Consider the following 23,278-nt stretch of genomic DNA (forward strand, 5'->3'; position numbering starts at 1 on the left):
CAACACGGTATACCATTGTCAATTATCCCAGATCGAAATAGTCGTTTCACTTCTAGTGTTACAAGAAGCCTTGGGAACACGTTTAAACATGAGTACCACGTATCATCCGCAAACTGACGGAACAAGCAAACGCACGATTCAAATCTAGGAAAGAAATGTTACCAACTCGTATTGTCGCTTTTAGTTGATTCCTCTCACTACGGTAGTTACCATTCGTGTATTAACGCCGCACTTCCAAAACCCTATGTGACCGCAAATGTTATACCCCTATTCGTTGGACCAAAGCATGTGGCAAGCAAATCACCGAATCCGAAATCATTCAAGAAATGACCGTTGAGATAGTTCATGTCCGAGAAGGGCTCTAGACAGCCCGTAGTCGCCAAAAAGGACTATACCAATGTTAGGCATAAACCTTCCAAATTCCCAGCCAGCAATTGTGTAATATTGAAAAACCGCACCTTGGAAAGGTGTAATCCGTTCGGGAAATCAAGGGAAGCTATATCCGCAATATTGATCCTTCTAAAATCTTGGGGCGTATTGGAACCGCCTCCTACCGTATAGGTCTCCTGACTCAATTAAGGTTTCCGTTTACCTTACATTTCATGTAACAAACTTAGAGACGTATCCTGCGTAACAGGAACGTGCTATCCTTCTAGATAAACTTACTATTGATGACAAACTCCCCTTCGTGGGAAAACCGGTTGAAATTATGGATCGTAAAATCAAGCCTTAATACAACGTGAAATCCCGAATGTCAAAGTTCATGAGAATGCCCAAGGACGTATCTTCACTTATTCATAGCATTGACGTCTCGAGTAAGAGACATCGACTATTACTTCCAACTAAATTTCGGGACGAAATTTCTTTTAAGGTGTAGGTAATGTAACATCCCGCGTTTTTCCGTTAAAATTTATTTTTAACACTATCTTTTTTTTTTAAATAATATCTTTCGTTATTTAAATTCGTAGTTTTCGTTAACTAACGTTCTCAATATTTCTGTTATTTAATTATAACATCTCTCGGTTACTTTAGCGTTTTTAAAATATTCGTTCGGTTAATTCACGCACCCGCTTTGAAACTTGAGGGACCGAAGCTGTCAAGTGGGTAAACTAGTTGACTAGGTCAACTAGTCAACCCACCATTCTCATCCATTCATTTCCATCCACCTTCCACCTCCTTTCTCCTCCTTTTCTCTCTAGTTGCAAGAACAACCATAACACCCAATTCATTCAATCATCATCTAAATTCGATCTAGGAGGCCAACATCAAAACAAATTACATATTCGTGATCCTCTCTTCATCCTCTACGTTTTGGTACCAATTTCATCTCGTTTGGGTAACATTTCTAAAACTCTAGATTTCTCTAAATTCGTGTTTTTGACTTGAAATGATGTTAGTTAGTGTCTATGGGTCATTGTGATGTCGTGTATGTAATTTGTATGCTCGATCTTGTTATTTGGTGTAACTAGCATGAACACTTGAAATGGGTTAGTTTAATCTTTGATTTTGATTGATTAAATGTTGTTAGATGTTAAACCCATTGTGTTAAAAGTGTTACTAGCATCGTTAGTTTCGTTTTGGTATGTTGGATGATATGAAAACCTTGCGTTAACATGATTATTGATTTTGTGATTCTTGATTAGGGTTTGATGAACTTGAAATGAACTTTTGATACTTTGGATGCCATGAAATGTTATTAGTAAGTGTTTAGTTGTAATGCACGTTTCATTACCTTCAAACTGCATATCATATGTGTGAATTGGATTCCCGAAACTTAAAATGCATTTGATGAACTTGAACTTTGAAAATAAACCTTTATTGATCAATTAACGAGTTTTTGGTTATTGTAATTGATGTTTTTGCTTGGTGAAAAGTAGTTAGTTGTATTCCTTGTCAAAATACCTTTCCAACATATAAGATACTTGTTTTGGATGTTTACGGTTTAGGATTTATGGGTATTTGAAGTTGGATTCGTGCTTGAGTGTGAAAACTGCCAGAATTCTCTGCACAGGTAATGGCGCGGCGCGCCATATACCCGCGCGGCGCGCCAAAGTGGTCTGTCCAATTTTGTCGATTTTTGAAAAATGTTTGCTATGCTACACACCCCCGATCAACATGAAACTTGGATAACATGCTCATATATGATTTCTAAGCTCATGAAAATAGTTCGGGACCCGACCCGACCCCATTGACTTTTTTTGTTGACTTTGACCAAGTTTGACTTTTAGTCAAACTTAACAAAACACTTATGCAATCGCTCTAATCTTATTTTATATTTGATTCTTGCATGAAACTTGACAATTTGATTCACATGCTATATAATCGAGTCGTAACGAGCCATAGGACTAATTGAACACATTTCACCCGACCTTGTGTCGTAACCGGTAAATTGATACAACTTACTTGTTTAGGTCAAGGCTAAGCAACTTTCATGCACACGTTTACCTTGTGAAGTACTTTTATACTCGTGCACTCGAGGTGAGATCATAGTCCCACTTTTTCAACAACTTTTATATTTTTAAATCGTGGGCTGAGGAACATATACGTTACATACTTATATACATTTCATATGTATATATACCTTTCATACTTTTATACATCGAACATGAATACGAATACAAAGATACGGACGAGTTTGAACGAAAACCCTCAATTCAATTATCATTAATTACATCAGATGGTGTAAGCGAGACTATGTTGTGTGGATCCATACGGGTTTGACTAACCCTCATTCGGACGGTTCGCTACCGTTAAGCGAATGAAATATATTCTGGTACGGTGTATGTTCTAACACTTTTATGCTGAGGTAAATGATACGGTTAAGCTTTGATAATTGGGTGCTCGGTAAACAACAATACTTATGGAATTCAAACGATTCAGAAAATCGACTTATACTATAACTTGTGGTTCAACTTATTTTACTTACATACTCATTTACTAAACCTATGATTTCACCAACGTTTTCGTTGACAGATTCTCTATGTTTTCTCAGGTCCCTGAATGCTATATGATACATGCTTCCGCACTCTTTTTGATACTTGCTTGGATGTCGAGTATACATGCGACATATTTTGAAATGAATGCGACATATTTTTGGTCAAACGTCATCTTAAGGACTTATGACCACGTAACGGGACCTAAGTAGACGGCGCCGTCAATGACGATTTTGTCGGGTCGCTACATTAAAATCTAGGGTTTTAAATATTTTATTATTATATTCAAGTTATTAATTTATAATTAGTATTAATTATTACAACTTTCTTTAATATATGTTTTAATCTTACTAGAATTTATTTAAATCTCAAGGTTTTAATTAAAAGCTTTATTATTAATTTTAAGTAATTAGTTTATAATTAGTTAATTATTATAATTCCTATTAATTTATATTAATTTAATTAAAACTTGTTATTTAGTTAATTTAAATAAATTTATATTATAATTGCTCAAAACAAAATTCTAATCAATTATTTTATTAAAAGTTATTATTTTATTAATCATCATTTAGTAATAAACTTATTAGTATAATTTCAATTAATTCACTTTTAAGTTAAATAATTATAAATAATGTATTCGTATAAATTAATAAGTAGTTCAATTAAATTAGGATTAAAGTTATATTTTATTATTATTATGTAGTATTATAAATTCCTAATCCAAAACCCCCTTTAAATAAGTTTAACCTCAAAGACTATTAAAAAATTTAATTTGAACACTCTCTCCCTGTGGAACGAACCGGATTTACCAACAAGCTAAACTACATGGATAGGACTAGTTGCCTATATATGTTTGAAACCAACCTAAATTCATTAAAATACTATATATACAATAAATCAATTCGTGTAACAAAACAACTCAAATCCGTTCATAAATAAAGGTACTGTTTCAACGCATCAACTTTTTGGCGCCGCTACCGGGGAACAGTTTTCGTTCATAAAGATTTTAATAGACTTTAGGTTATTCGATCCTTTTATAGGAATTCATTCCTAGAAAAAACTTTTAGTGTTATGATAGAAATTAATGCATGAATTTACGTTCCTCCAACACTGAATTAACTCCTCCATATCCTGAACCCGAAAGAGAATTTCACGAACGTTTAAGAGCTCAAGAAGTAGAGTCTCTCGTCGAGGATTTAGAATCACTTTCATTAGATTCTAACTCTGAACCAGATATTCAACCAATCATAGAGCCAGTTATTAAGGAAGAAGAAGAGATGGCTGTTACAAATCAAACGATGGAAGCATTAATGAAGGCGACAAGAACAGGTCAAGGCCACTCAATTATCCAACCTACGATGACTGACGGCTTTGAAATAAAAGGTCAATTCCTTCACATGGTGACTAATACATGCCAATTCGGTGGAGCTCCAAATGAGGATGCTAACTAGCATCTTCGTAAGTTTGTAAGCATTTGCAAGCTATTCAAAATTAAGGATGTCTCCGATGAAGTCGCATGTTTAAAAATCTTTCCATGGTCCCTAAAGGATGATGCAAGAGATTGGCTAGACTCATTACCAGAAGGTTATATCGAAAACTGGAATGACATGATGGACAAATTTTTGTCAGAGTTCTTCCCTGCTTCAAAAGAAGCAAAATTGCAAAGTGATATAAATCACTTCAAGCAAAAGTTTAACGAGACCCTTTATGAAGCTTGGACCTGATTCAACAAAATGCTTAGGGTATGTCCTCAACACGGGTTGAATACATTCCAAAAAGTCCAAATATTCTATAAAGGAGTCAATGTACCTACTAGAAAAGATATAGATGTTGCAGCTGGAGGTTCGATAATGAAGAAAACATCGGAAGACGCTCACACTATCATTGTTGATATAGCAGCACATTCCCATAATTGGCATCAAGAGATAGAATTCTCTAGATCATCAACCGTTGCTAATATCGAAAGCAATGATGAAATAGCTTCTTTAAAAGTTCAAATGGCAAATCAAGCAAGACAAATTGAGAAAGTAACTAAAGAAATGCATGCTATCAGGGTAGGATGTGAAATGTGCCAAGGCCCCCATCTTACTAGAGATTGTGATAAAACAACGACGGAAGAGTAAGCAAATTTTCTAGGTTACTTGAGAAAAGGTGAAATGAATTTCAACGATTTTCCAGCGATAGAATCAAATAACCGAAAATATCCTCCAATTAACAACTATTAAACAGGAGGACCTTCAGGTTTAAATAATAATAACTATCAAGGAGGAAATCCGGTTTACCAAAATAACCGGAATTTCCAAAATCAAAATCAAAATCAAAGAAATGCACCAGCAGGTTACAATAACCTAAACAACCGAAATCAACCTCAAAGAATTTATCAAAATAATTTCCAACACAATCAACCACAACCACAAGCACTTATACAACCACAACCCGAAAAGAAATCCGGTTTAGAAGATCTCTTAAGAGATTTTATGATTAAGCATGAGCAAACTGCGGAAATTCAAACTCAACAAATTCGAAATCAACAAGCTACGATTCAGAATTTAGAAAGAGATGTTGGAAGGATCTCACAGTTACTATCAGAGAGGCCACTAGGCACTCTCCCCTCAAATACTCAAGTGAATCCCAACAACAATCAAACAAGGAATGAGCATGTAAATGCTATAACTACTAGAAGTGGTTTAACTGTTAACCCAGAAACTAGTAAAACCTCAGAAGTTCCTTTATCTTCTTCTAGTTTACAAGAACCTGTTGATATAGATGAACGTGTTGAGAAAAAACAAGAAAAAAATGATCCACCTGAGATCATATCAAAGAAAAGTGAAGAAACACCTGTAAAGGTGCACAAGGCACCTATTCCATACTCGAAGGCATTAAAAAAGGACAAACTCGCGAGCCAATATCAAAAATTTGCAGATATGATCAAGCAAATTAGCATTAACATGCCACTCGCAGAAGTTCTTAGGGGTATGCCAAATTATGGAAGGTTTATCAAAGATCTCATAGCCGATAAAGGTAAATATGAAGAGGTTTCAACAACATTCCTCAATGAGGAATGCTCAGCAATTTTGCAAAAGCAAAAGATGCCACCGAAACTCGGAGATCCTGGTAGTTTCATTATTCCTTGTCTGATGGGAGATTCAGTAATGTACGATGCATTAGCTGACTTAGGCGCAAGTATCAATCTTATGCCACACTCCTTATACTTAAAACTAAACCTAGGTGATCTAAAACCAACTAGGATGTGTATACGCCTAGCAGATAGAACTTTTAACTATCCTATTGGTATTGCCGAAAACCTACCAGTTAAAGTCAATCATTTAATCTTTCCTGACGACTTCGTTGTCCTTGAAATGGAAGAAGATAGCAAGGTTCCCCTAATTCTAGGGCGACCATTTCTAAATACCGCCGACGCAATTGTGCGTGTTAAAGATAAAAAACTTAGTCTAGGTGTAGGGGAAGATAGAGTTATCTTAAACATAGACAGAGCTATGAAACAACCTATCTCCTCCGATGACGAATGTTATAAGTTAGACATTGTTGATTGTTGTGTTGAAAAAGAATTGCAAGAATTACTAAATGTAGACACCTCGAACTTCACCCCAATGAGTGAAAGTGATGAATTCGATGTAGAGCTTGAACTTGATGAATTGTTGAAAGTAGTCATCGATGAAGATTGCTGTGAGGAAGAAATTACCAAGGAAGATGAACCCTTTGAAAAAATTACCGATGGTAACAGGTTCCGAATAAAATCTTCCTTGGAAGAACCACCAACCTTGGAACATAAAGAACTCCCGGAACATTTGGAGTATGCTTATCTCCAAGGTACATCACAATTACCTGTTATAATTTCATCAAAACTTTCCAATGACGAAAAGAGTAGGTTAATGTCTATTCTAAAAACTCATAAGAAAGCAATTGCTTGGAAAACAACCGATATTCCAGGGATTAACCCCGCTTATTGTACTCATAAGATTCTAATGGAAGAAGATTTTAAACCCGTGGTACAAAGACAACGAAGGTTAAACCCTAACATGAAAGAAGTTGTCAAAAAGGAGGTTATCAAGTTACTTGATGCCGGGTTAATATACCCTATATCCGATAGCCCATGGGTTAGTCCTGTTCAAGTGGTACCCAAGAAAGGGGGTACAACTGTTGTTCTTAATGATGATAATGAACCTGTTCCTACAAGAACAGTCACTGGTTGGAGAGTCTGTATAGACTACCGTCGTTTAAACGACGCCGCAAGGAAAGATCATTTCCCACTTCCTTATATTGACCAAATGCTAGAACGTTTAGCGGGGAAAGAGTACTATTGTTTCCTTGATGGATTCTCCGGTTATTTTCAAATTCCCATTGATCCAAAAGACCAAGACAAGACAACTTTTACTTGTCCATTTGGTACATTCGCATACCGACGAATGCCGTTCGGATTATGCAACGCGCCAGGCACCTTTCAAAGGTGTATGATGGCAATATTTCATGACATGATAGAAGGAAGTATAGAAGTCTTTATGGACGATTTCTCTGTTTTTGGAGACTCCTTCGATTCATGCCTTTCAAACCTTGAGCGAATGTTAATTCGTTGTGAGGAATCAAATCTTATTTTAAATTGGGAAAAATGCCACTTCATGGTGAAGGAAGGCATTGTTTTAGGACACAAGATTTCTCGAGATGGAATGGAAGTAGACAAAGCTAAGATCGATGTAATCTCAAAGCTTCCTCCTCCAACTAACGTTAAAGGAATTCGAAGTTTCTTAGGTCATGCGGGATTCTATCGACGATTCATAAAGGATTTTTCCAAAATTGCTAGACCTATGACTAAACTTCTCGAGAAAGACAGTACATTCGATTTCAATGACGAATGCTTACAATCTTTCTCCATTCTAAAAAATAAACTTACGAATGCACCCATTATGGTATCACCCGACTGGTCCAAACCTTTCGAGCTAATGTGTGATGCTAGTGATTTCGCGATGGGAGCTGTTTTAGGTCAACATCAAGATAAAAAATTTCAACCAATCTACTACGCAAGTAAAACACTTACAGGAGCTCAGTTGAATTACACAACTACTGAGAAGGAGCTTCTTGTAGTAGTTTTTTCTTTCGATAAGTTTAGATCTTACTTAGTGTTATCTAAAACAATTGTTTATACGGATCATTCAGCCCTAAAGTACTTATTCAAAAAGCAAGATGCTAAACCTAGACTAATTCGTTGGATTCTTCTCCTACAAGAATTTGACATTGAAATTAAGGATAAAAAAGGAGCTGAAAATCTCGCTGCAGATCACTTATCCAGTCTTGAAAATCCTAACTTAGAAACACTCGACGAATCTGTTATTTACGATACTTTTCCAGACGAGTTCCTTATGAGAATTGAAACAGTAGAAATTCCATGGTTTGCGGGCTATGCCAATTATCTAGCCGCGGGAATTCTTGTTAAAAATCAAACTTATCAGCAAAAGAAGAAATTCTTTGCTGATCTGAAGTTTTACTTCTGGGAAAGCCCTAACCTCTTTCGTATAGGGGCTGACCAAGTTATTCGTCGATGTGTGTACAGCAAAGAAGCGCAACAAATTCTAGAGCACTGTCATGAAGGACCGGCTGGTGGACATTTCGGACCTAGCTATACAGCCAAAAAGGTTTTTAACTCAGGTTTTTACTGGCCTACAATTTTTAAAGATGCATACAATATGGTAAAAACTTGTGATTCTTGTCAATGATCTGGAAATATCTCCAAGAGAGACGAAATGCCACAACAAAGCATCCTAGTATGCGAAGTGTTCGACATTTGGGGTATTGACTTCATGGGACCATTCCCCGCTTCTAACAAATGCAAATACATTCTCGTGGTAGTCGATTACGTTTCTAAATGGGCTGAAGCAAAAGCCCTACCCACTAACGATGCTCGAGTTGTGGTCAGCTTTCTTAAAAATCTTTTCTCGCATTTTGGGATTCCAAAAGCATTAATCAGTGATCGTGGAACTCATTTTACAAATCAACTACTCGAGAAAGTGCTTAAAAAGTACGGAGTTAATCATCGTTTTTCAACTTCTTACCACCCTCAAACGAGTGGCCAAGTTGAAAACACAAACAGAGGTCTTAAACGAATTTTAGAAAGAACGGTTAAAAACAATCTAAAAATCTGGCATCGAAAGCTAGATGATGCGCTTTGGGCATTTAGAACCGCATTTAAAATGCCCATCGGTACTACACCTTTCTGATTGATTTACGGTAAGGCGTGTCATCTACATGTCGAAGTTGAACACAAGGCATACTGGGCTCTGAGAAAATGTAATACCGACCTTGTAAAAGTCGGAGAAAACCGATTCTTGCAACTGAATGAATTAGATGAATTAAGACTACAAGCGTATGAAAACTCTAAAACGTACAAGGAGAAAACTAAAAGATGGCACGATGCACTGTTAAAAGAAAAGAAAGAATTTGAACAAGGAGATAAAGTATTAGTATTTCAATCACGTTTTAAGTTTTCACCTGGGAAACTTAGATCCCGATGGACTGGGCCATATATAATAAAACAAGTTTTTCCATCTGGATATGCAGAATTATATAGCAAAGACGGTGGAACTTTCAAAGTGAACGGTCATCGACTCAAATTATACTTTGAAGGAATCAATACTACGGAAAGAGACGAGATCACCTTCTACCCTAAGGACAAGTAAATTCAGGGTAACTTTAAGGTTTTTAAACTCCATTCTCGAACGTTATTTTCATCTTTAAGAGTGGGGTTTGTTCGGTCTTTCCCTAGCAGACACTAAAGAACTAGTCTTCTCCCTCCATTCTACCTTTTTATTTTTTTTCTTTTCATTTTTATTTATTGTTTATTTTCAAGATACGTAATCAATATGTCTACAATCACTTCTTTTTGATGTGCGATAAAAGTTTACCGAGAGATGTGGTTTTAGATATAAAAAGAAGATGCGATCAGGCGAGTAAAGAAATAAGGCAAAAACTTAACGAGAAAAATTATGCCAAAGAAAAATCAAAATCAGCTAAGAAACGTCGAGCGCGTCATTTGGGCAAATGTGTAAAATGTGGAAAACCAGCTCATTACGGAAATTGCCCAAAGAACCAGACAGACTCTAATTTCGAATACGTAACCTTATGCCGAGAAGGGCCTTTTAAATGTTCAAAGGAAAACCTCTTAAACCAACGAGGTTACGCCTACGAAGCCATGGGGGGCGAAATGATGTGACTCCACTACGAGGCGAGTCAACGCGGTTTCACAATCTAATCCTTTTTCTCGCCAATTGTGTGTTTGTGTATTTTTGTGTATTTGTGAATTTTTGTGTATTTGTGAATTTTTGTGTGTTTAATTTTTGGTGTGTTTTAGTTGGTATTTGTTTGTTGTGTTTTTATTAAAAAGGGTCTACTATTTAAAATTGATAAACCTTAAGTTTAGCCTGTTTTCATTGAAAACGGTAATGCTAAGTGTAATAACTGAATTGTCGTTTTTCAAATTGCACGAAATTTATTGTTGGATTCATAATATATCTTTTAAATAGTAAACCACAAAAACAAAAGAAAAATTAAAACTACTAAAAATATACTTTTTTTATCAATAACCGTAAAAATATATAACTTGTAAACTTTTGTCGTGGGTAATGATAAGTGTAACAACCGAGATTGTCTCTACCTAGCTGATAGGAAACACAGTTTTAAGTTTGAAAATTAGTTGGTTTGAAAGTATATATTAAAATATAAAAAAATATAGTGTGTTCTAATTCATTTAATTTTTATCTTTCATGTACTTGTTTTTAATTTTAAAATATTAATTTTCTTTTAAATTAAAATTTAAAAAGAAAAAAATAGAGTGTTTTTAAGTTGTTTTTTTTTGAAAAATATTAAAAAATTTAACTTTTAAAGTATTAAATTTTATAAATTGAAATTAAAATTTATAAACGGATAAAGACTAGGTATACCAACCGAAATTTCCGTTACAACAAATATAAATTTAAAATTGATATTTTGAAAATTTAAATACTTATAAAGTTGAAAAAAAAATAATAAAAAAATAATAAAAATAAATAAATAAATAGAATGTTTTTGTTTTATTTTTATTTTCGTAAAATATTAAAAACTTTAACTTTTAAATTATTAAATTTTATAAATTAATTTTTAAAATTTATAAACGGATAAAGACTAGGTATAACAACCGAAATTTTCGTAGCAACAAATATAAATTTATAAAAGAAATTTTAAAGGTTTGATTAATTATAAAGTTGGAAAAAAAAAGCTGACGCAAAACGTGTGGCTATCCACACGAAACGCGTAGAAAAGCTACGCGAAACGCGTAGTACTACGCGAAATGCGTAGAGTCAAAATCAGATTCATATCAGTCGACCAGCAGCTTCTCCTCCACACTCTCTTTTTTTTTTCTCTGCTGTGGACGAAGGAGAATACAAAAAACCCCGAAAATCACACCCAAACACTAAATTAACACTATCAATCTTCTCCAATTCATCCATCTTTCAACATGCCGAGATTGGTAAGGGTCCTAAACCCAATTTACCCCTCGTTCTTCAAATTTTTCATTATTTATTTGTTTAGCTTTAATCCTAATTTAGAGCTTGTTATTGTTAAATTTTGCTTGATTATTGCTATGGCTATGTTGGTAGTATGTTATTAAACCCGATTAGCATAAAAATTTGATGTTCAATTGATTATTGAAAAGTTAGGGTTTATGTAAATTGGGGAAATTGAGGAATTGCTATTGAAATGTGTTATTTTGGGTCTAATTATAAGTTTTTAGATATTTTGAATGTAGTAGAACCATTGAATATAAGTTTGATTGATTGATTTTGTGATTTTAATTTTCGTCTAAATTTGATAAATTTTTATAATTGTCATGAATCAAGTATGGATTGTAATGATGATTAGGAGCTGGAATATACGCAATGTGATTGAATTGGATTATATATGCTTAGCTCATTGCGTGTTTCCACTTGTGAATTAAACTTTGATTTTTGAAACTTGATTTATGATTATGAATTTTTGTTTTATTTTTGTTTGTTTTAATTTTTAGAAGTAAACTGTTGTTGAAATATTGATTCCTGTGGTGTTGAAACAAGCTTGTATGTTAAGGATGAATTCTTTGCTAACATTAACATACCCAATTGGGACGATTCTCTTATTTTAAAATGTTATGCAGGGGTTATTTAGAATGAGAGTTGTTAACCAACAGCAAGAGGAAGAATAAGTAACACCGGAAATGGAACAACAACTTCAGAATCTGCACCCGAACCTGAGATTTCCTTACGATTTACCTAACCGATTACAAAAGGTTAAGGACTTACTTTCTCTGGTCAATAGAAACATCTCTCCAGTATACGTTGTAGATTGGGCTCCTTTAGGACACCCAGTCAACTTAGATGAGCAAATAAGGGGAATTTTAAACCAAAGTTTTACAAACGAATTTGGAATGACTTTGGTTTTTAATGATTTTGAGAGATTGTTTAGTTTAAATAGCCCTGTATATAGAGAATGGTGTTTAGAGTTCTATTCTACCGTTAGAATGAGTTTACACCCAGAAACTATCAATGACCCTAATTTTCTAAAATTTCGACTGGGTGGGGTAGATAGAAGTATGTACCTAAGTAACGTGACTGACGCATTAGGGATTTACACCGTTTAGGAGATGTTGGCTCCCGGTTTTAGGGAGTATATTTTTACAGGGGCTAGATATACAGGAAATTATGATTCTTCAAGAGTCTGGAAATCTTTCACTAATAGAAATACATATGAGCCAGGCCAAGAATCATACCTAAAGATCACTGATGTTCGCTTTAGAATAATTCATAAGTTTATAGCGAACACAATAAACCAAAGGTCATTTACTAATACAGATAAAATTAATTATATTGACCTTTGGTACTTAGATGCGATCAGAGATAGGGATACATTTGTTAGTATACCCTATGGAGTTGCTTACTTTTTGGCCCATGTTGGTAAGGGTTCTAGAGGAACAAGTGACATGTCGTGGGTTCACTACATCACGTGTCTAGGAAACTGGTTTGGACTAAACCCGAGTGAATCAGAACCTCCAATCCAACCGGTAGATCAAGCTGTTAAAACTTTAGGATTGGAGGTGTATAGGACGGTAAAGGCTATACACGTGAGGGGCGGGGTAATTAGTTTAAGACGACAGGAAGTTGTTGCTCCCGCTCCTATGGAGGAGGATGAGGAACCCACGAGGGAAACTAGGAGGAGACGCAGACAGCCAGATCAGGCTAGTTCGTCTAGTGCAGGTATTTCTGATTTCGACATGCTACAAAATTCATTTGATTCATTAAGTTTAGACGTAAGAAACTCATATGAAACATGGGGACAGAGATCAGAAAACCAATACACTAGTTTATCTCAACAGTTAAGGGATGTAAGAGCAACCCAAATAGATCAGAATAATATTCTAGAAAACATCCGCTATGATCAGAGGGGCCAGGGAGCACAGTTAGAGTGGGCGCATCATCACGCTTATTTATACGTAGCTAACCCACAGGCTTACACACCCTCAGCCTTTCCTTCATACCCCCAATGGCAAGCACACGGTGACCCTCTACCTTCACCCTATGACCCCAACGCTGCCCTAGCCACAAGTCAGGAAGCCTATAGGCGTTTTTACGAGGAACAACGCCTAAATGAACAACGGCAGCAACAGCAGGGGGAACAGGAAGATCAGGGAGGCCCTGCGTGGTCATTTTTCTAGTTTTCTTTTTAGTTTAGAACAATTTTTTTGTATTTGTTTGTATAAAATGTTTTTTATGGTGTGTTAATTTACTTTTATATATTTTATATTTACAAAAACATTTAGTGTGGGGTAAAACTTTTGTACTACTAAAGTACAACCCCATCTCATTTGTGATTGACATATTTGTTGATAGGTACTTATTATGATGAGATTCGACATAGCGAAACACGAAAGAATTATTGTGATAAAAAAAAGATTGGATATGTTCATACAATAAGTATTTTACAATCTCCGATTGCTTAACAAAGGAAGTTCTAAACACTTTACACTTTTTGTCCTCTCAAATTTATACGTTTAATCTGATTTAATGTAATGAGGGCATTACATAATCTTAAGTGTGGGGTGGGAGTATATAAATTCTCGAGAACTTATAATCTAGTAGTTTTTATGAAAATTTTTACAATTTTTAAACAAATATAACTAATCAATTTTTAAGGTAATTACGAGCAATTAAAGATTAGGTGTCAAAAACTGAAATTATTGTCTCCATACAATAGAAATACATAAGTTTATTTGATTAAAATATATAAAAGAAAACCAAGTATAAAGGAATTTATAAACTCATATGTTTAGAACCATTTATCACATGTTTCTATGAAGTTTATTGCAGATATCATTGCTTTGGAATGTATAAACTTGAATATCCCATTAAGGAAGTAAAGTCTTCCAAAATGACACACTTGCTAACCTATGTTAGAAGATGTAGTCCAGAACAGCTGTAGGTTGACGAAAAATCTTGAAAAGTCATCTCTATCATCGGCTGGAAATCCACCTCACCTCAGCATCAAACAGGGTTTTTGGTGGTCAGACTTATCCTAACCATGAGATGGATCTGTCTCGTACAATGGGGGGCACATTGCAAATTAGCTTTTAAGACTAATGAATCTAATCCCCAGATGGATGATCTCCGTAAAGATCAACCGCATCTATGTTTGACCGCGGTCAACATACATATGCCATAACAAATTGAGGTGTGCAAACTCATGGTTCACCGATGATATTTGGACACGATATAATTTTATTCTAAAACTTATGCTATTTTATGAATTATATTGTGTAAAACCATTTTTAGGACATTCGGTTTCAAGTTCCATGATACTTCAATTATGGGGGCGGATAGCTTGCTAATCGCCGACTGAGACTACGGTTTTCAGTTACCCTCGACCGGAATTTGAGGTTAAAACCGGAAAACGTGTCTAGTATAAAAACTAGCATGACATTTTATAAAATCATAAAACGTTTTCACAAGGTCCAATTTTCCCTAAGGATCCAAATTTTTAAACCTTAATCACGAGTTTCAACTTTGTTTCTGTTGCCAGAATTTCATTTCGTGTGGTGTGCGTGTGATCCAATAAATATTGTGTAGTGTTTCCATCTTATTCCATATAGCGTGTGTTTTTATTTCGTGTAGCGTGTGTTTGATGGAATTCAACATGACAACAAGTTCATATGTTTATATAATCACAAAATCAATTTTATGAATATTAAGACAAGCGGAAGCATTATATTATTTATAAACAAGTGTATATGTTAAACCATTTTAGATTGAACTCCATTAATAATTATCAAGCCTTGAATATATGCTTACAAATAGTAACTAGGAAGTAAGAATGTATTTACCTCCTCAAGTTAATTGAGGGTGTGTATGAAGGACAAAGTGATGAACAATTTGTGTAAAAGCCCAAGCTTTTGATGCACCAACGCTACCCTTAATGTAGTTAGGCTTTAGAACCTTAATGAGCTAGTAAACCAAGCTTGAAACTCACTTGTATCTTCTACTAAAATCCGGACAGCAGCTGCCCAAATGATGATGACGAATGAAGTCTCAAAATGATGAAACCTCAAGGAGAAATACCCCAAACTTATCACCAACACCTTGAAGTTTAGTTAGGATTTTATTACACTAGGAAATGAGCTTTTATTCAACTCAAAACTCCTTCTCTTTTACTTGTAAAAACCGGCCAGCAGCAGCAAGAAAACAAGAGAAGAGTTTTTCTTATTACTTTGTCTTTTTAATGCATGTAGAAGTCTCACCTTTTTTCAAGAATCAAGCATGCTCTCTTAAGGACTTGTGCCATCTTAAAATCAACAAAACAAAGCATGGGTTTAGTGTCTTGGGACACAAAAAAACCGTCCACCCATGGGTGGTCAAGAGGGTTTTAATTTTTTTTTTTTTAAAACATGTTATTTATATACATGTAATAAAAACCCATGTTACTTGTTAAGTTAATTTTCTTTTATAAACCATTTTATAAAATATAACACAACTAAATTATTTAAAACCTATAAATAATTAAATCCTCATCATATAAATTATCCAAACAATTTATCTCAAGTAATAATATTTTAGAAAACCGATTTTCTAAATCCAAGTGTAGCGTATTCATTTAATGATCCATTCATTAAGATTAAATACGATTAAGGTGTCGGTAAGCTTGTTATTGGGTATGACCCGACTTGGATCATAACATGTCAGCCACATTAGTTTAATATGTCTCTCGGGCATATGAAATACCTTCAATCTCCCAATTGCACGAGAAACATAAGAAATTAATGCAAGTGATGGATACCACCTAACGACCGTCCATCACCCCCAATATGTTATGACTTTGTGCCATTCAATAACATTATCCTTTTCGAGTTCCCATCTCGGATATGAATAGGTGAATCTTTCATTTATCCTTTCATCCTAGATGTCATGTTAATTCCAAGAGATACAGAGTGATCACTCTCTTTTAGATTTAACTTTATCAGGCCTTAGACATCTGACTCTCAACGAATAAGAGGGACAAATTCCATCTTGACTACATACGTCCTAAATATGTACTTTCTATTATACCTGAGCTCTTCCTTATGAACTGCCATATTTCAGAATAGCGAAGGAAAGAATCAAGGTACAATATTTGGTAAATATCCGAACTCAATATGTATCTCAGGTCAGAGGATACAATGATATTCGCCTTTACTCAAAATTACATGTGATCAACCACAAAGGCTCCATTTAGTAAGTCTTGAGGGCGGGTCTTCCAATATTTGTATCCCACAGATATCTATGTACCTTGGTAGCAACCTTGCCCCACATTCATCCTGTGAATGTATACCAATCCAAGTTCATAACAGTCTAAACCTCACACTTGTTCCCACAAATGTAATCGACTACGGAATTTAGAATAATTACTTATTCATGGATAAAATATGCAAAATAGGAACATAACTCAAAATAAATTAATACCATAATTATATTAATGAGTTTGAATAATTTCGTTCCATTACAATACTTAAAACAGATCATGACCAATCACTAGAATATCGAAGCCCTAAAGCACAAACATGTCCTGCATGTTTTGATCCATGTAAGAGCTTCGTGAGTGGATCCGCTATGTTAAGATCTGTGTGAACTTTGCGAATACATATCTTTCCCTTTTCAACTTCATCCCTTATGTAGTTGAATCTCCGCTCAATGTGACGGGTCTTTTGATGAGCACAAGGTTCTTTGATTTGAGCAATCGCACCCTCGTTGTCACAAAAGATCTCAAGAGGGTCCTGAATGGAAGGGACTACTCCTAAGTCGTCGATGAATTTCTTCATCCATGCAGCTTCCTGAGCTGCCAATGAGGCGGCAATGTACTCCGACTCTGTAGTGGATAATGCAATAACATCCTGTTTTGAACTATTTCAAGAGACCGCACCACCATTTAATGTGAAGACATAACCGGACTGTGATCGAGAATCATCTCGATCAGTTTGAAAACTCGCGTCCACGTAACCTTTTATAGCGAGTTCCTCCTCACCAGACCCATATATTAGAAACATATCCTTAGTTCTCCTAAGGTATTTCAATATACTTTTGACAGCAATCCAATGACTGTTTCCTGGGTTATTCTGATATCTACTTGTCAGGCTAAGAGCGCATGACACATCCGGTCTAGTGCATATCATTGCATACATGATTGACCCAATAGCAGATGCGTATGGGACTTTCTTCATTCTCTCATGTTCATCTTTCGTGGTAGGGCACTGAGATGAACTGAGAGGCGTTCCTCTTTGAATAAGTACCAAACCTTTCTTTGAGTTGTCCATCTTGAACCTTTTCAAGATCTTTTCAATGTATGCACTTTGATTCAAACCTATCAATTTCTTGGATCTATCCCTGTAGATCCCAATCCACAAAACGTATTGTGCTTCTCCAAGATCCTTAATGGAGAAGCATTTACTTAACCAAGTTTTAACACCTTGCATTGCCGGAATATCGTTCCCAAATAATAGTATATCATCCACATATAATACAAGGAACATGATAGTGCTCCCACTAGCTTTCTTGTATACACAAGCTTGATCACCATTTTTAATGAAGCCAAATTTCTTGGCCTCCTCATTAAAACGATGATTCCACATTCTAGATGCTTGTTTCAATCCATTGATTGACTTCTTTAACTTGCATACCTTCTTAGGATATTTAGGATCAACAAAACCTTCAGGCTGAACCATATAGACATCTTCCTCAAGATGTCCATTTAGGAAAGCGGTCTTGACATCCATTTGCCATATTTCATAATCATAATGAGCAGCAATGGCAAGTAATATCCTAATAGACTTTAGCATTGCCACAGGTGAAAAAGTTTCATCATAGTCAACCCCTTGAGTTTGAGTGAAACATTTTGCTACAAGTCTAGCTTTATATGTATCCAAGTTTCCATGTATGTCGGTTTTCATTTTGAAAAGCCATTTACAATCAACTAGCCTTGAGCCAGTAGGTTGTACAACCAGTTCCCAAACTTGGTTGTCATACATGGATTGCATCTCGGCGTTCATGGCTTCCTGCCATTTATCTTTATCAATCCTTGATAAAGCATCTTGGTAGCTTGTTGGTTCATCCAAATCAACCACATAGCAACCATCCATGAGAAACCCATATCTCTCAGGATGATTACTAATCCTACCAGATTTGCGAACGTCTTGTGTATTTTGATCATTCATTTGATCACTTTCAACATTTTCATGTTGAGTTTTAGTATCAACCAATTGTTTATCATCCACTTGATCTTGAACCTCTTCAAGATCTACCTTCCTTTCACTATTTCCTTCCAATAGGAACTTGGTCTCAAGGAATTCAGCCTTCCGAGCAACAAATACATTCTGCTCGGAAGGATCATAGAAATAATATCCCATATTATCCTTGGGATATCCTATGAAGATACACTTCGTGGATCGAGCATTCAACTTATTAGGGACGTAACGCTTAGGGTAAGCTTCACATCCCCATACCTTTAAGTATGATAGAGATAGAGGTTTTCCAAACCACATCTCATGAGGTGTTCGTTCCAATTTCTTGGTTGGGGCCATATTTAAAATACGAGCCACGGAGCATAGACAATAACCCCAAAATGATAGAGGTAACGAGCTTCTAGCCATCATAGATCGAACCATGTCCATTAGGGTTCGGTTCCTCTTTTCAGAAACTCCATTAAGTTAGGGTGTTCCAGGGGGAGTAAGTTGTGAGATAATCCCACAACCTTTAAGATGATCTTGGAAAGCATCGCTAAGGTATTCACCTCCTCTATCGGTACGAAGTACCTTAATTGTCTTATTGAGTTGATTTTGTACTTCGTTTTGATATTCCTTGAATGCTTCAAAAGTTTCGTCCTTGTGTCTTAATAAGTAGACATATCCAAAACGACTGAAGTTATCAATGAAAGTAACGAAGTATCTTTCACCATTCCTAGTTATGGGCTTAAAGGGTCCACATATATCCGAATGTATTAATCCCAATAAGTCCTTAGCCCTTTCATAAGTCCCTTTGAAAGGTGCTTTAGTCATTTTGCTTTGTAAACAAGATTCACATACATCAAACGAGTCTAGTTCACTTGATTTCAAAAGTCCATTCTTTTGAAGTGTATGCATTCGGTTCTTGTTTATGTGACCAAGGCGACAATGCCATAAGTAGGAATCACTCAAATCCATTTTGAGTTTCTTGGTGTTTGTATGGTATATTGAGCTAACGTATGATGTGTTGTCATGAACCAATTCATAAATACCATTCAAAGGCGAAGCCTTAAAATAGAACACATTATTTAAAGAAACATGGATGTCATCATTAATGAAATTAAGATTAAAACCACATTGTTTCAAAAGGGATACATAAATAATGTTTCGCGATAAATCGGGTGCATACAAAACATTTTTCAAAATAAGTTCCAAACCACTTGGAAGCTTTAGAATAAAGTCTCCTTGAGCTACTACGTGCACCTTAGCTCCATTTCCCATGTAGAGACTTGACGTTCCCGCTTCTTGTTTACTTCTTTTGAACCCCTGCATAGAATTGCAAATGTGAGTTCCACATCCTGTGTCTAATACCCATGTATTAGAAGAAGTAATACTAAGCTTAATGTATACCATATATACATTACCTGAGGTTTGCCCTGCATCCCTCTTCTCTTTCAACTCCTTCAGATAGACCAGGCAGTTGCGTTTCCAGTGACCCATCTCACCGCAACCAAAGCACGGATCTTCCTTGGGGTTAGCCTTTCCGGCAACCTTTTGCTTCTTGTTGTTGTTGGTTGGGGTAACCATCTTCCTCTTTCCCTTGCCCTTGCCTTGGTAGGCGGGTCCTTTCCTCTTAGCTGCCTTCGGCTTAGAAGTGTTATTGCCTTTGGACCCGCCTTCATTGATCATAAACATGGGTGAAGCCCTTTTACCCATGCTCACTTCGGCCGTCTTAAGCATGGCGTGTAATTCGCCAATGCTCTTATCCCATCCATTCATGTTGTAATTCATTACAAATGTGTCAAACCTCTTTGACAAAGAATTAAGGATAAGGTCCGTGGCTAATTCATTAGACACGTTGCAGTTAAGACGGTTCGCTCGATCAATTAGGCTTTTCATCTTAAGGAGATAAGTTGAAACGGATTGGGAGTCGTCCATCCGACATGCATGAAGCGCTCGAACCGTTTCGAAGCACTCGACACGAGCTTGTTGAAGGAACATCTCCTTCAACTGTGTGATCATGTCATACGCACTATGATGCTCAAAATCCATGAAGTTCGTATGGTTGATTTTTTCTTTTTCGAGGATTGACCTCAACGATAGGTTGTTAAAGTTTATTGGTGCGTTTGGAATGTTGTTGTTATTGGCGGCCATCTACAAAATTTAACAAAGTAGTTTAAGTATTAATTTTAATTTAACAATCAATACCCTTTAAATCCAATTGATATTTATTAAATTTTAGAATCCAACGGTAAACCAAATTTCAGTTAGGTGACCTTTATCCCGTCATTTGATTTAGCTAGGTAGTCATTATATGAAAATTGAATCCTTTTGCAACTTCTAAGTTATATGATCATGCAATCCATTTGCATGGCTTATTATCCCATCAACGCCTATTTGTTCATCATGTTTCGGTGACCCTAAGTTCATGAAATTTCCAAATCAAGTCGTCCTACTTGTATAGACATGTAAACTTAATATACAAGTGGTTAGGTGGCCTTTATCCCACAAGTGTGTGAAATTTACCTTAATCATATTAGTTTGCTCATAACGGTTAGGTGACCTTTATCCCATTATAAGTCCCCTAATACGTCTAAGTGTCATACAATAGGATGGCGTTAAACTTGTTAACCTAGTGTGTAAAGGGTTTTAAGTTTTCATTAATTCTAGTTTGAGAAAACTTTTATACTATACACCAACATGCATTTAGTGTATGGTACTTATGAAAATCCATTTTCATGTCATGTAATAATGCCAATTTTATTACTTTGATATAAACCCTTTTATATGTGTAATCTGTTTCTAGTTCTTAATAACCATTTATTAATGTCCTTTTAGCCATTTCAATTTAACCGATTAAATTGTGGTTTGGTAAATTTCATGTTGTTAATAATTTAACCAATTAAATTGTAGTTTTTCTTGTTGTTAACTTGTGTGATAACTTGTTGTAGTAACATACACAATCCACAATCATACAAGAAATTAAAACAACCACGCATGCAAAACAAATGTTCACAATCAAGCCTTTTGGTGGACATTTTGTTTAGCCGAAAACAAAATGCCACCGGTCAATGGGTAAAACACAAAGTAAGAGGTTTTAACCTCCCACTTAACCTTGCATCCACATGCTTCTTGTGTTCTTCCTTGTGATCTTCATGCATCTTCATCTTGTTACAAAATATATCCTAATACATTTTGTCTAGAAAATGAAAATACAACCTAATCTATTTTACATGCCAAATATAAAATAAATTACATAACCAAATGAATATTATTACAAACCAATTGAATGAATAATTACAACCATATTGAAATTAACAAATTAACCAACCAAACATTCATTCAACCACAAGGTCTTGGTTATGATTGTGAACAACAACATATGAACAAAATATGAACCAAATGGCAAACCAAAACCTATTTTGGAGCCCCCAAAATTTGGTCTAAACCTTAACCCACCCAAAACCAATAATTTTTGCATTCTATTTTCATGCATGTACATAAAATGCAAAGTTATGGTGAGTTCAAAAACCATCTCGAAGCATATTTCAAGACTTCGGCTCTAGATACCATTGATGGAATTCAACATGACAACAAGTTCATATGTTTATATAATTACAAAACCAATTTTATGAATATTAAGACAAGCGGAAGCATTATATTATTTATAAACAAGTGTATATGTTAAACCATTTTAGATTGAACTCCATTAATAATTATCAAGCCTTGAATATATGCTTACAAATAGTAACTAGGAAGTAAGAATGTATTTACCTCCTCAAGTTAATTGAGGGTGTGTATGAAGAACAAAGTGATGAACAATTTATGTAAAAGCCCAAGCTTTTGATGCACCAATGCTACCCTTAATGTATTTAGGCTTTAGAACCTTAATGAGCTAGTAAACCAAGCTTGAAACTCACTTGTATCTTCTACTAAAATCCGGACAGCAGCTGCCCAAATGATGATGACGAATGAAGTCTCAAAATGATGAAACCTCAAGGAGAAATACCCCAAACTTATCACCAACACCTTGAAGTTTAGTTAGGATTTTATTACACTAGGAAATGAGCTTTTATTCAACTCAAAACTCCCTCTCTTTTGCTTGTAAAAATCGGCCAGCAGCAGCAAGAAAACAAGAGAAGAGTTTTTCTTATTACTTTGTCTTTTTAATGCATGTAGAAGTCTCACCTTTTTTCAAGAATCAAGCATGCTCTCTTAAGGAATTGTGCCATCTTAAAATCAACAAAACAAAGCATGGGTTTAGTGTCTTGGGACACAAAAAAACCGTCCACCCATGGGTGGTCAAGAGGGTTTTAATTTTTTTTTATAAAACATGTTATTTATATACATGTAATAAAAACCCATGTTACTTGTTAAGTTAATTTCCTTTTATAAACCATTTTATAAAATATAACACAACTTAATTATTTAAAACCTATATATAATTAAATCCTCATCATATAAATTATCCAAATAATTTATCTCAAGTAATAATATTTTAGAAAACCGATTTTCTAAATCCAAGTGTCGCGTATTCATTTAATGATCCATTCATTAAGATTATATACGATTAAGGTGTCGGTAAGCT

Source organism: Rutidosis leptorrhynchoides, chromosome 3 (assembly GCF_046630445.1).
Source record: "Rutidosis leptorrhynchoides isolate AG116_Rl617_1_P2 chromosome 3, CSIRO_AGI_Rlap_v1, whole genome shotgun sequence".
In the NCBI taxonomy this organism is placed as follows: domain Eukaryota; kingdom Viridiplantae; phylum Streptophyta; class Magnoliopsida; order Asterales; family Asteraceae; genus Rutidosis; species Rutidosis leptorrhynchoides.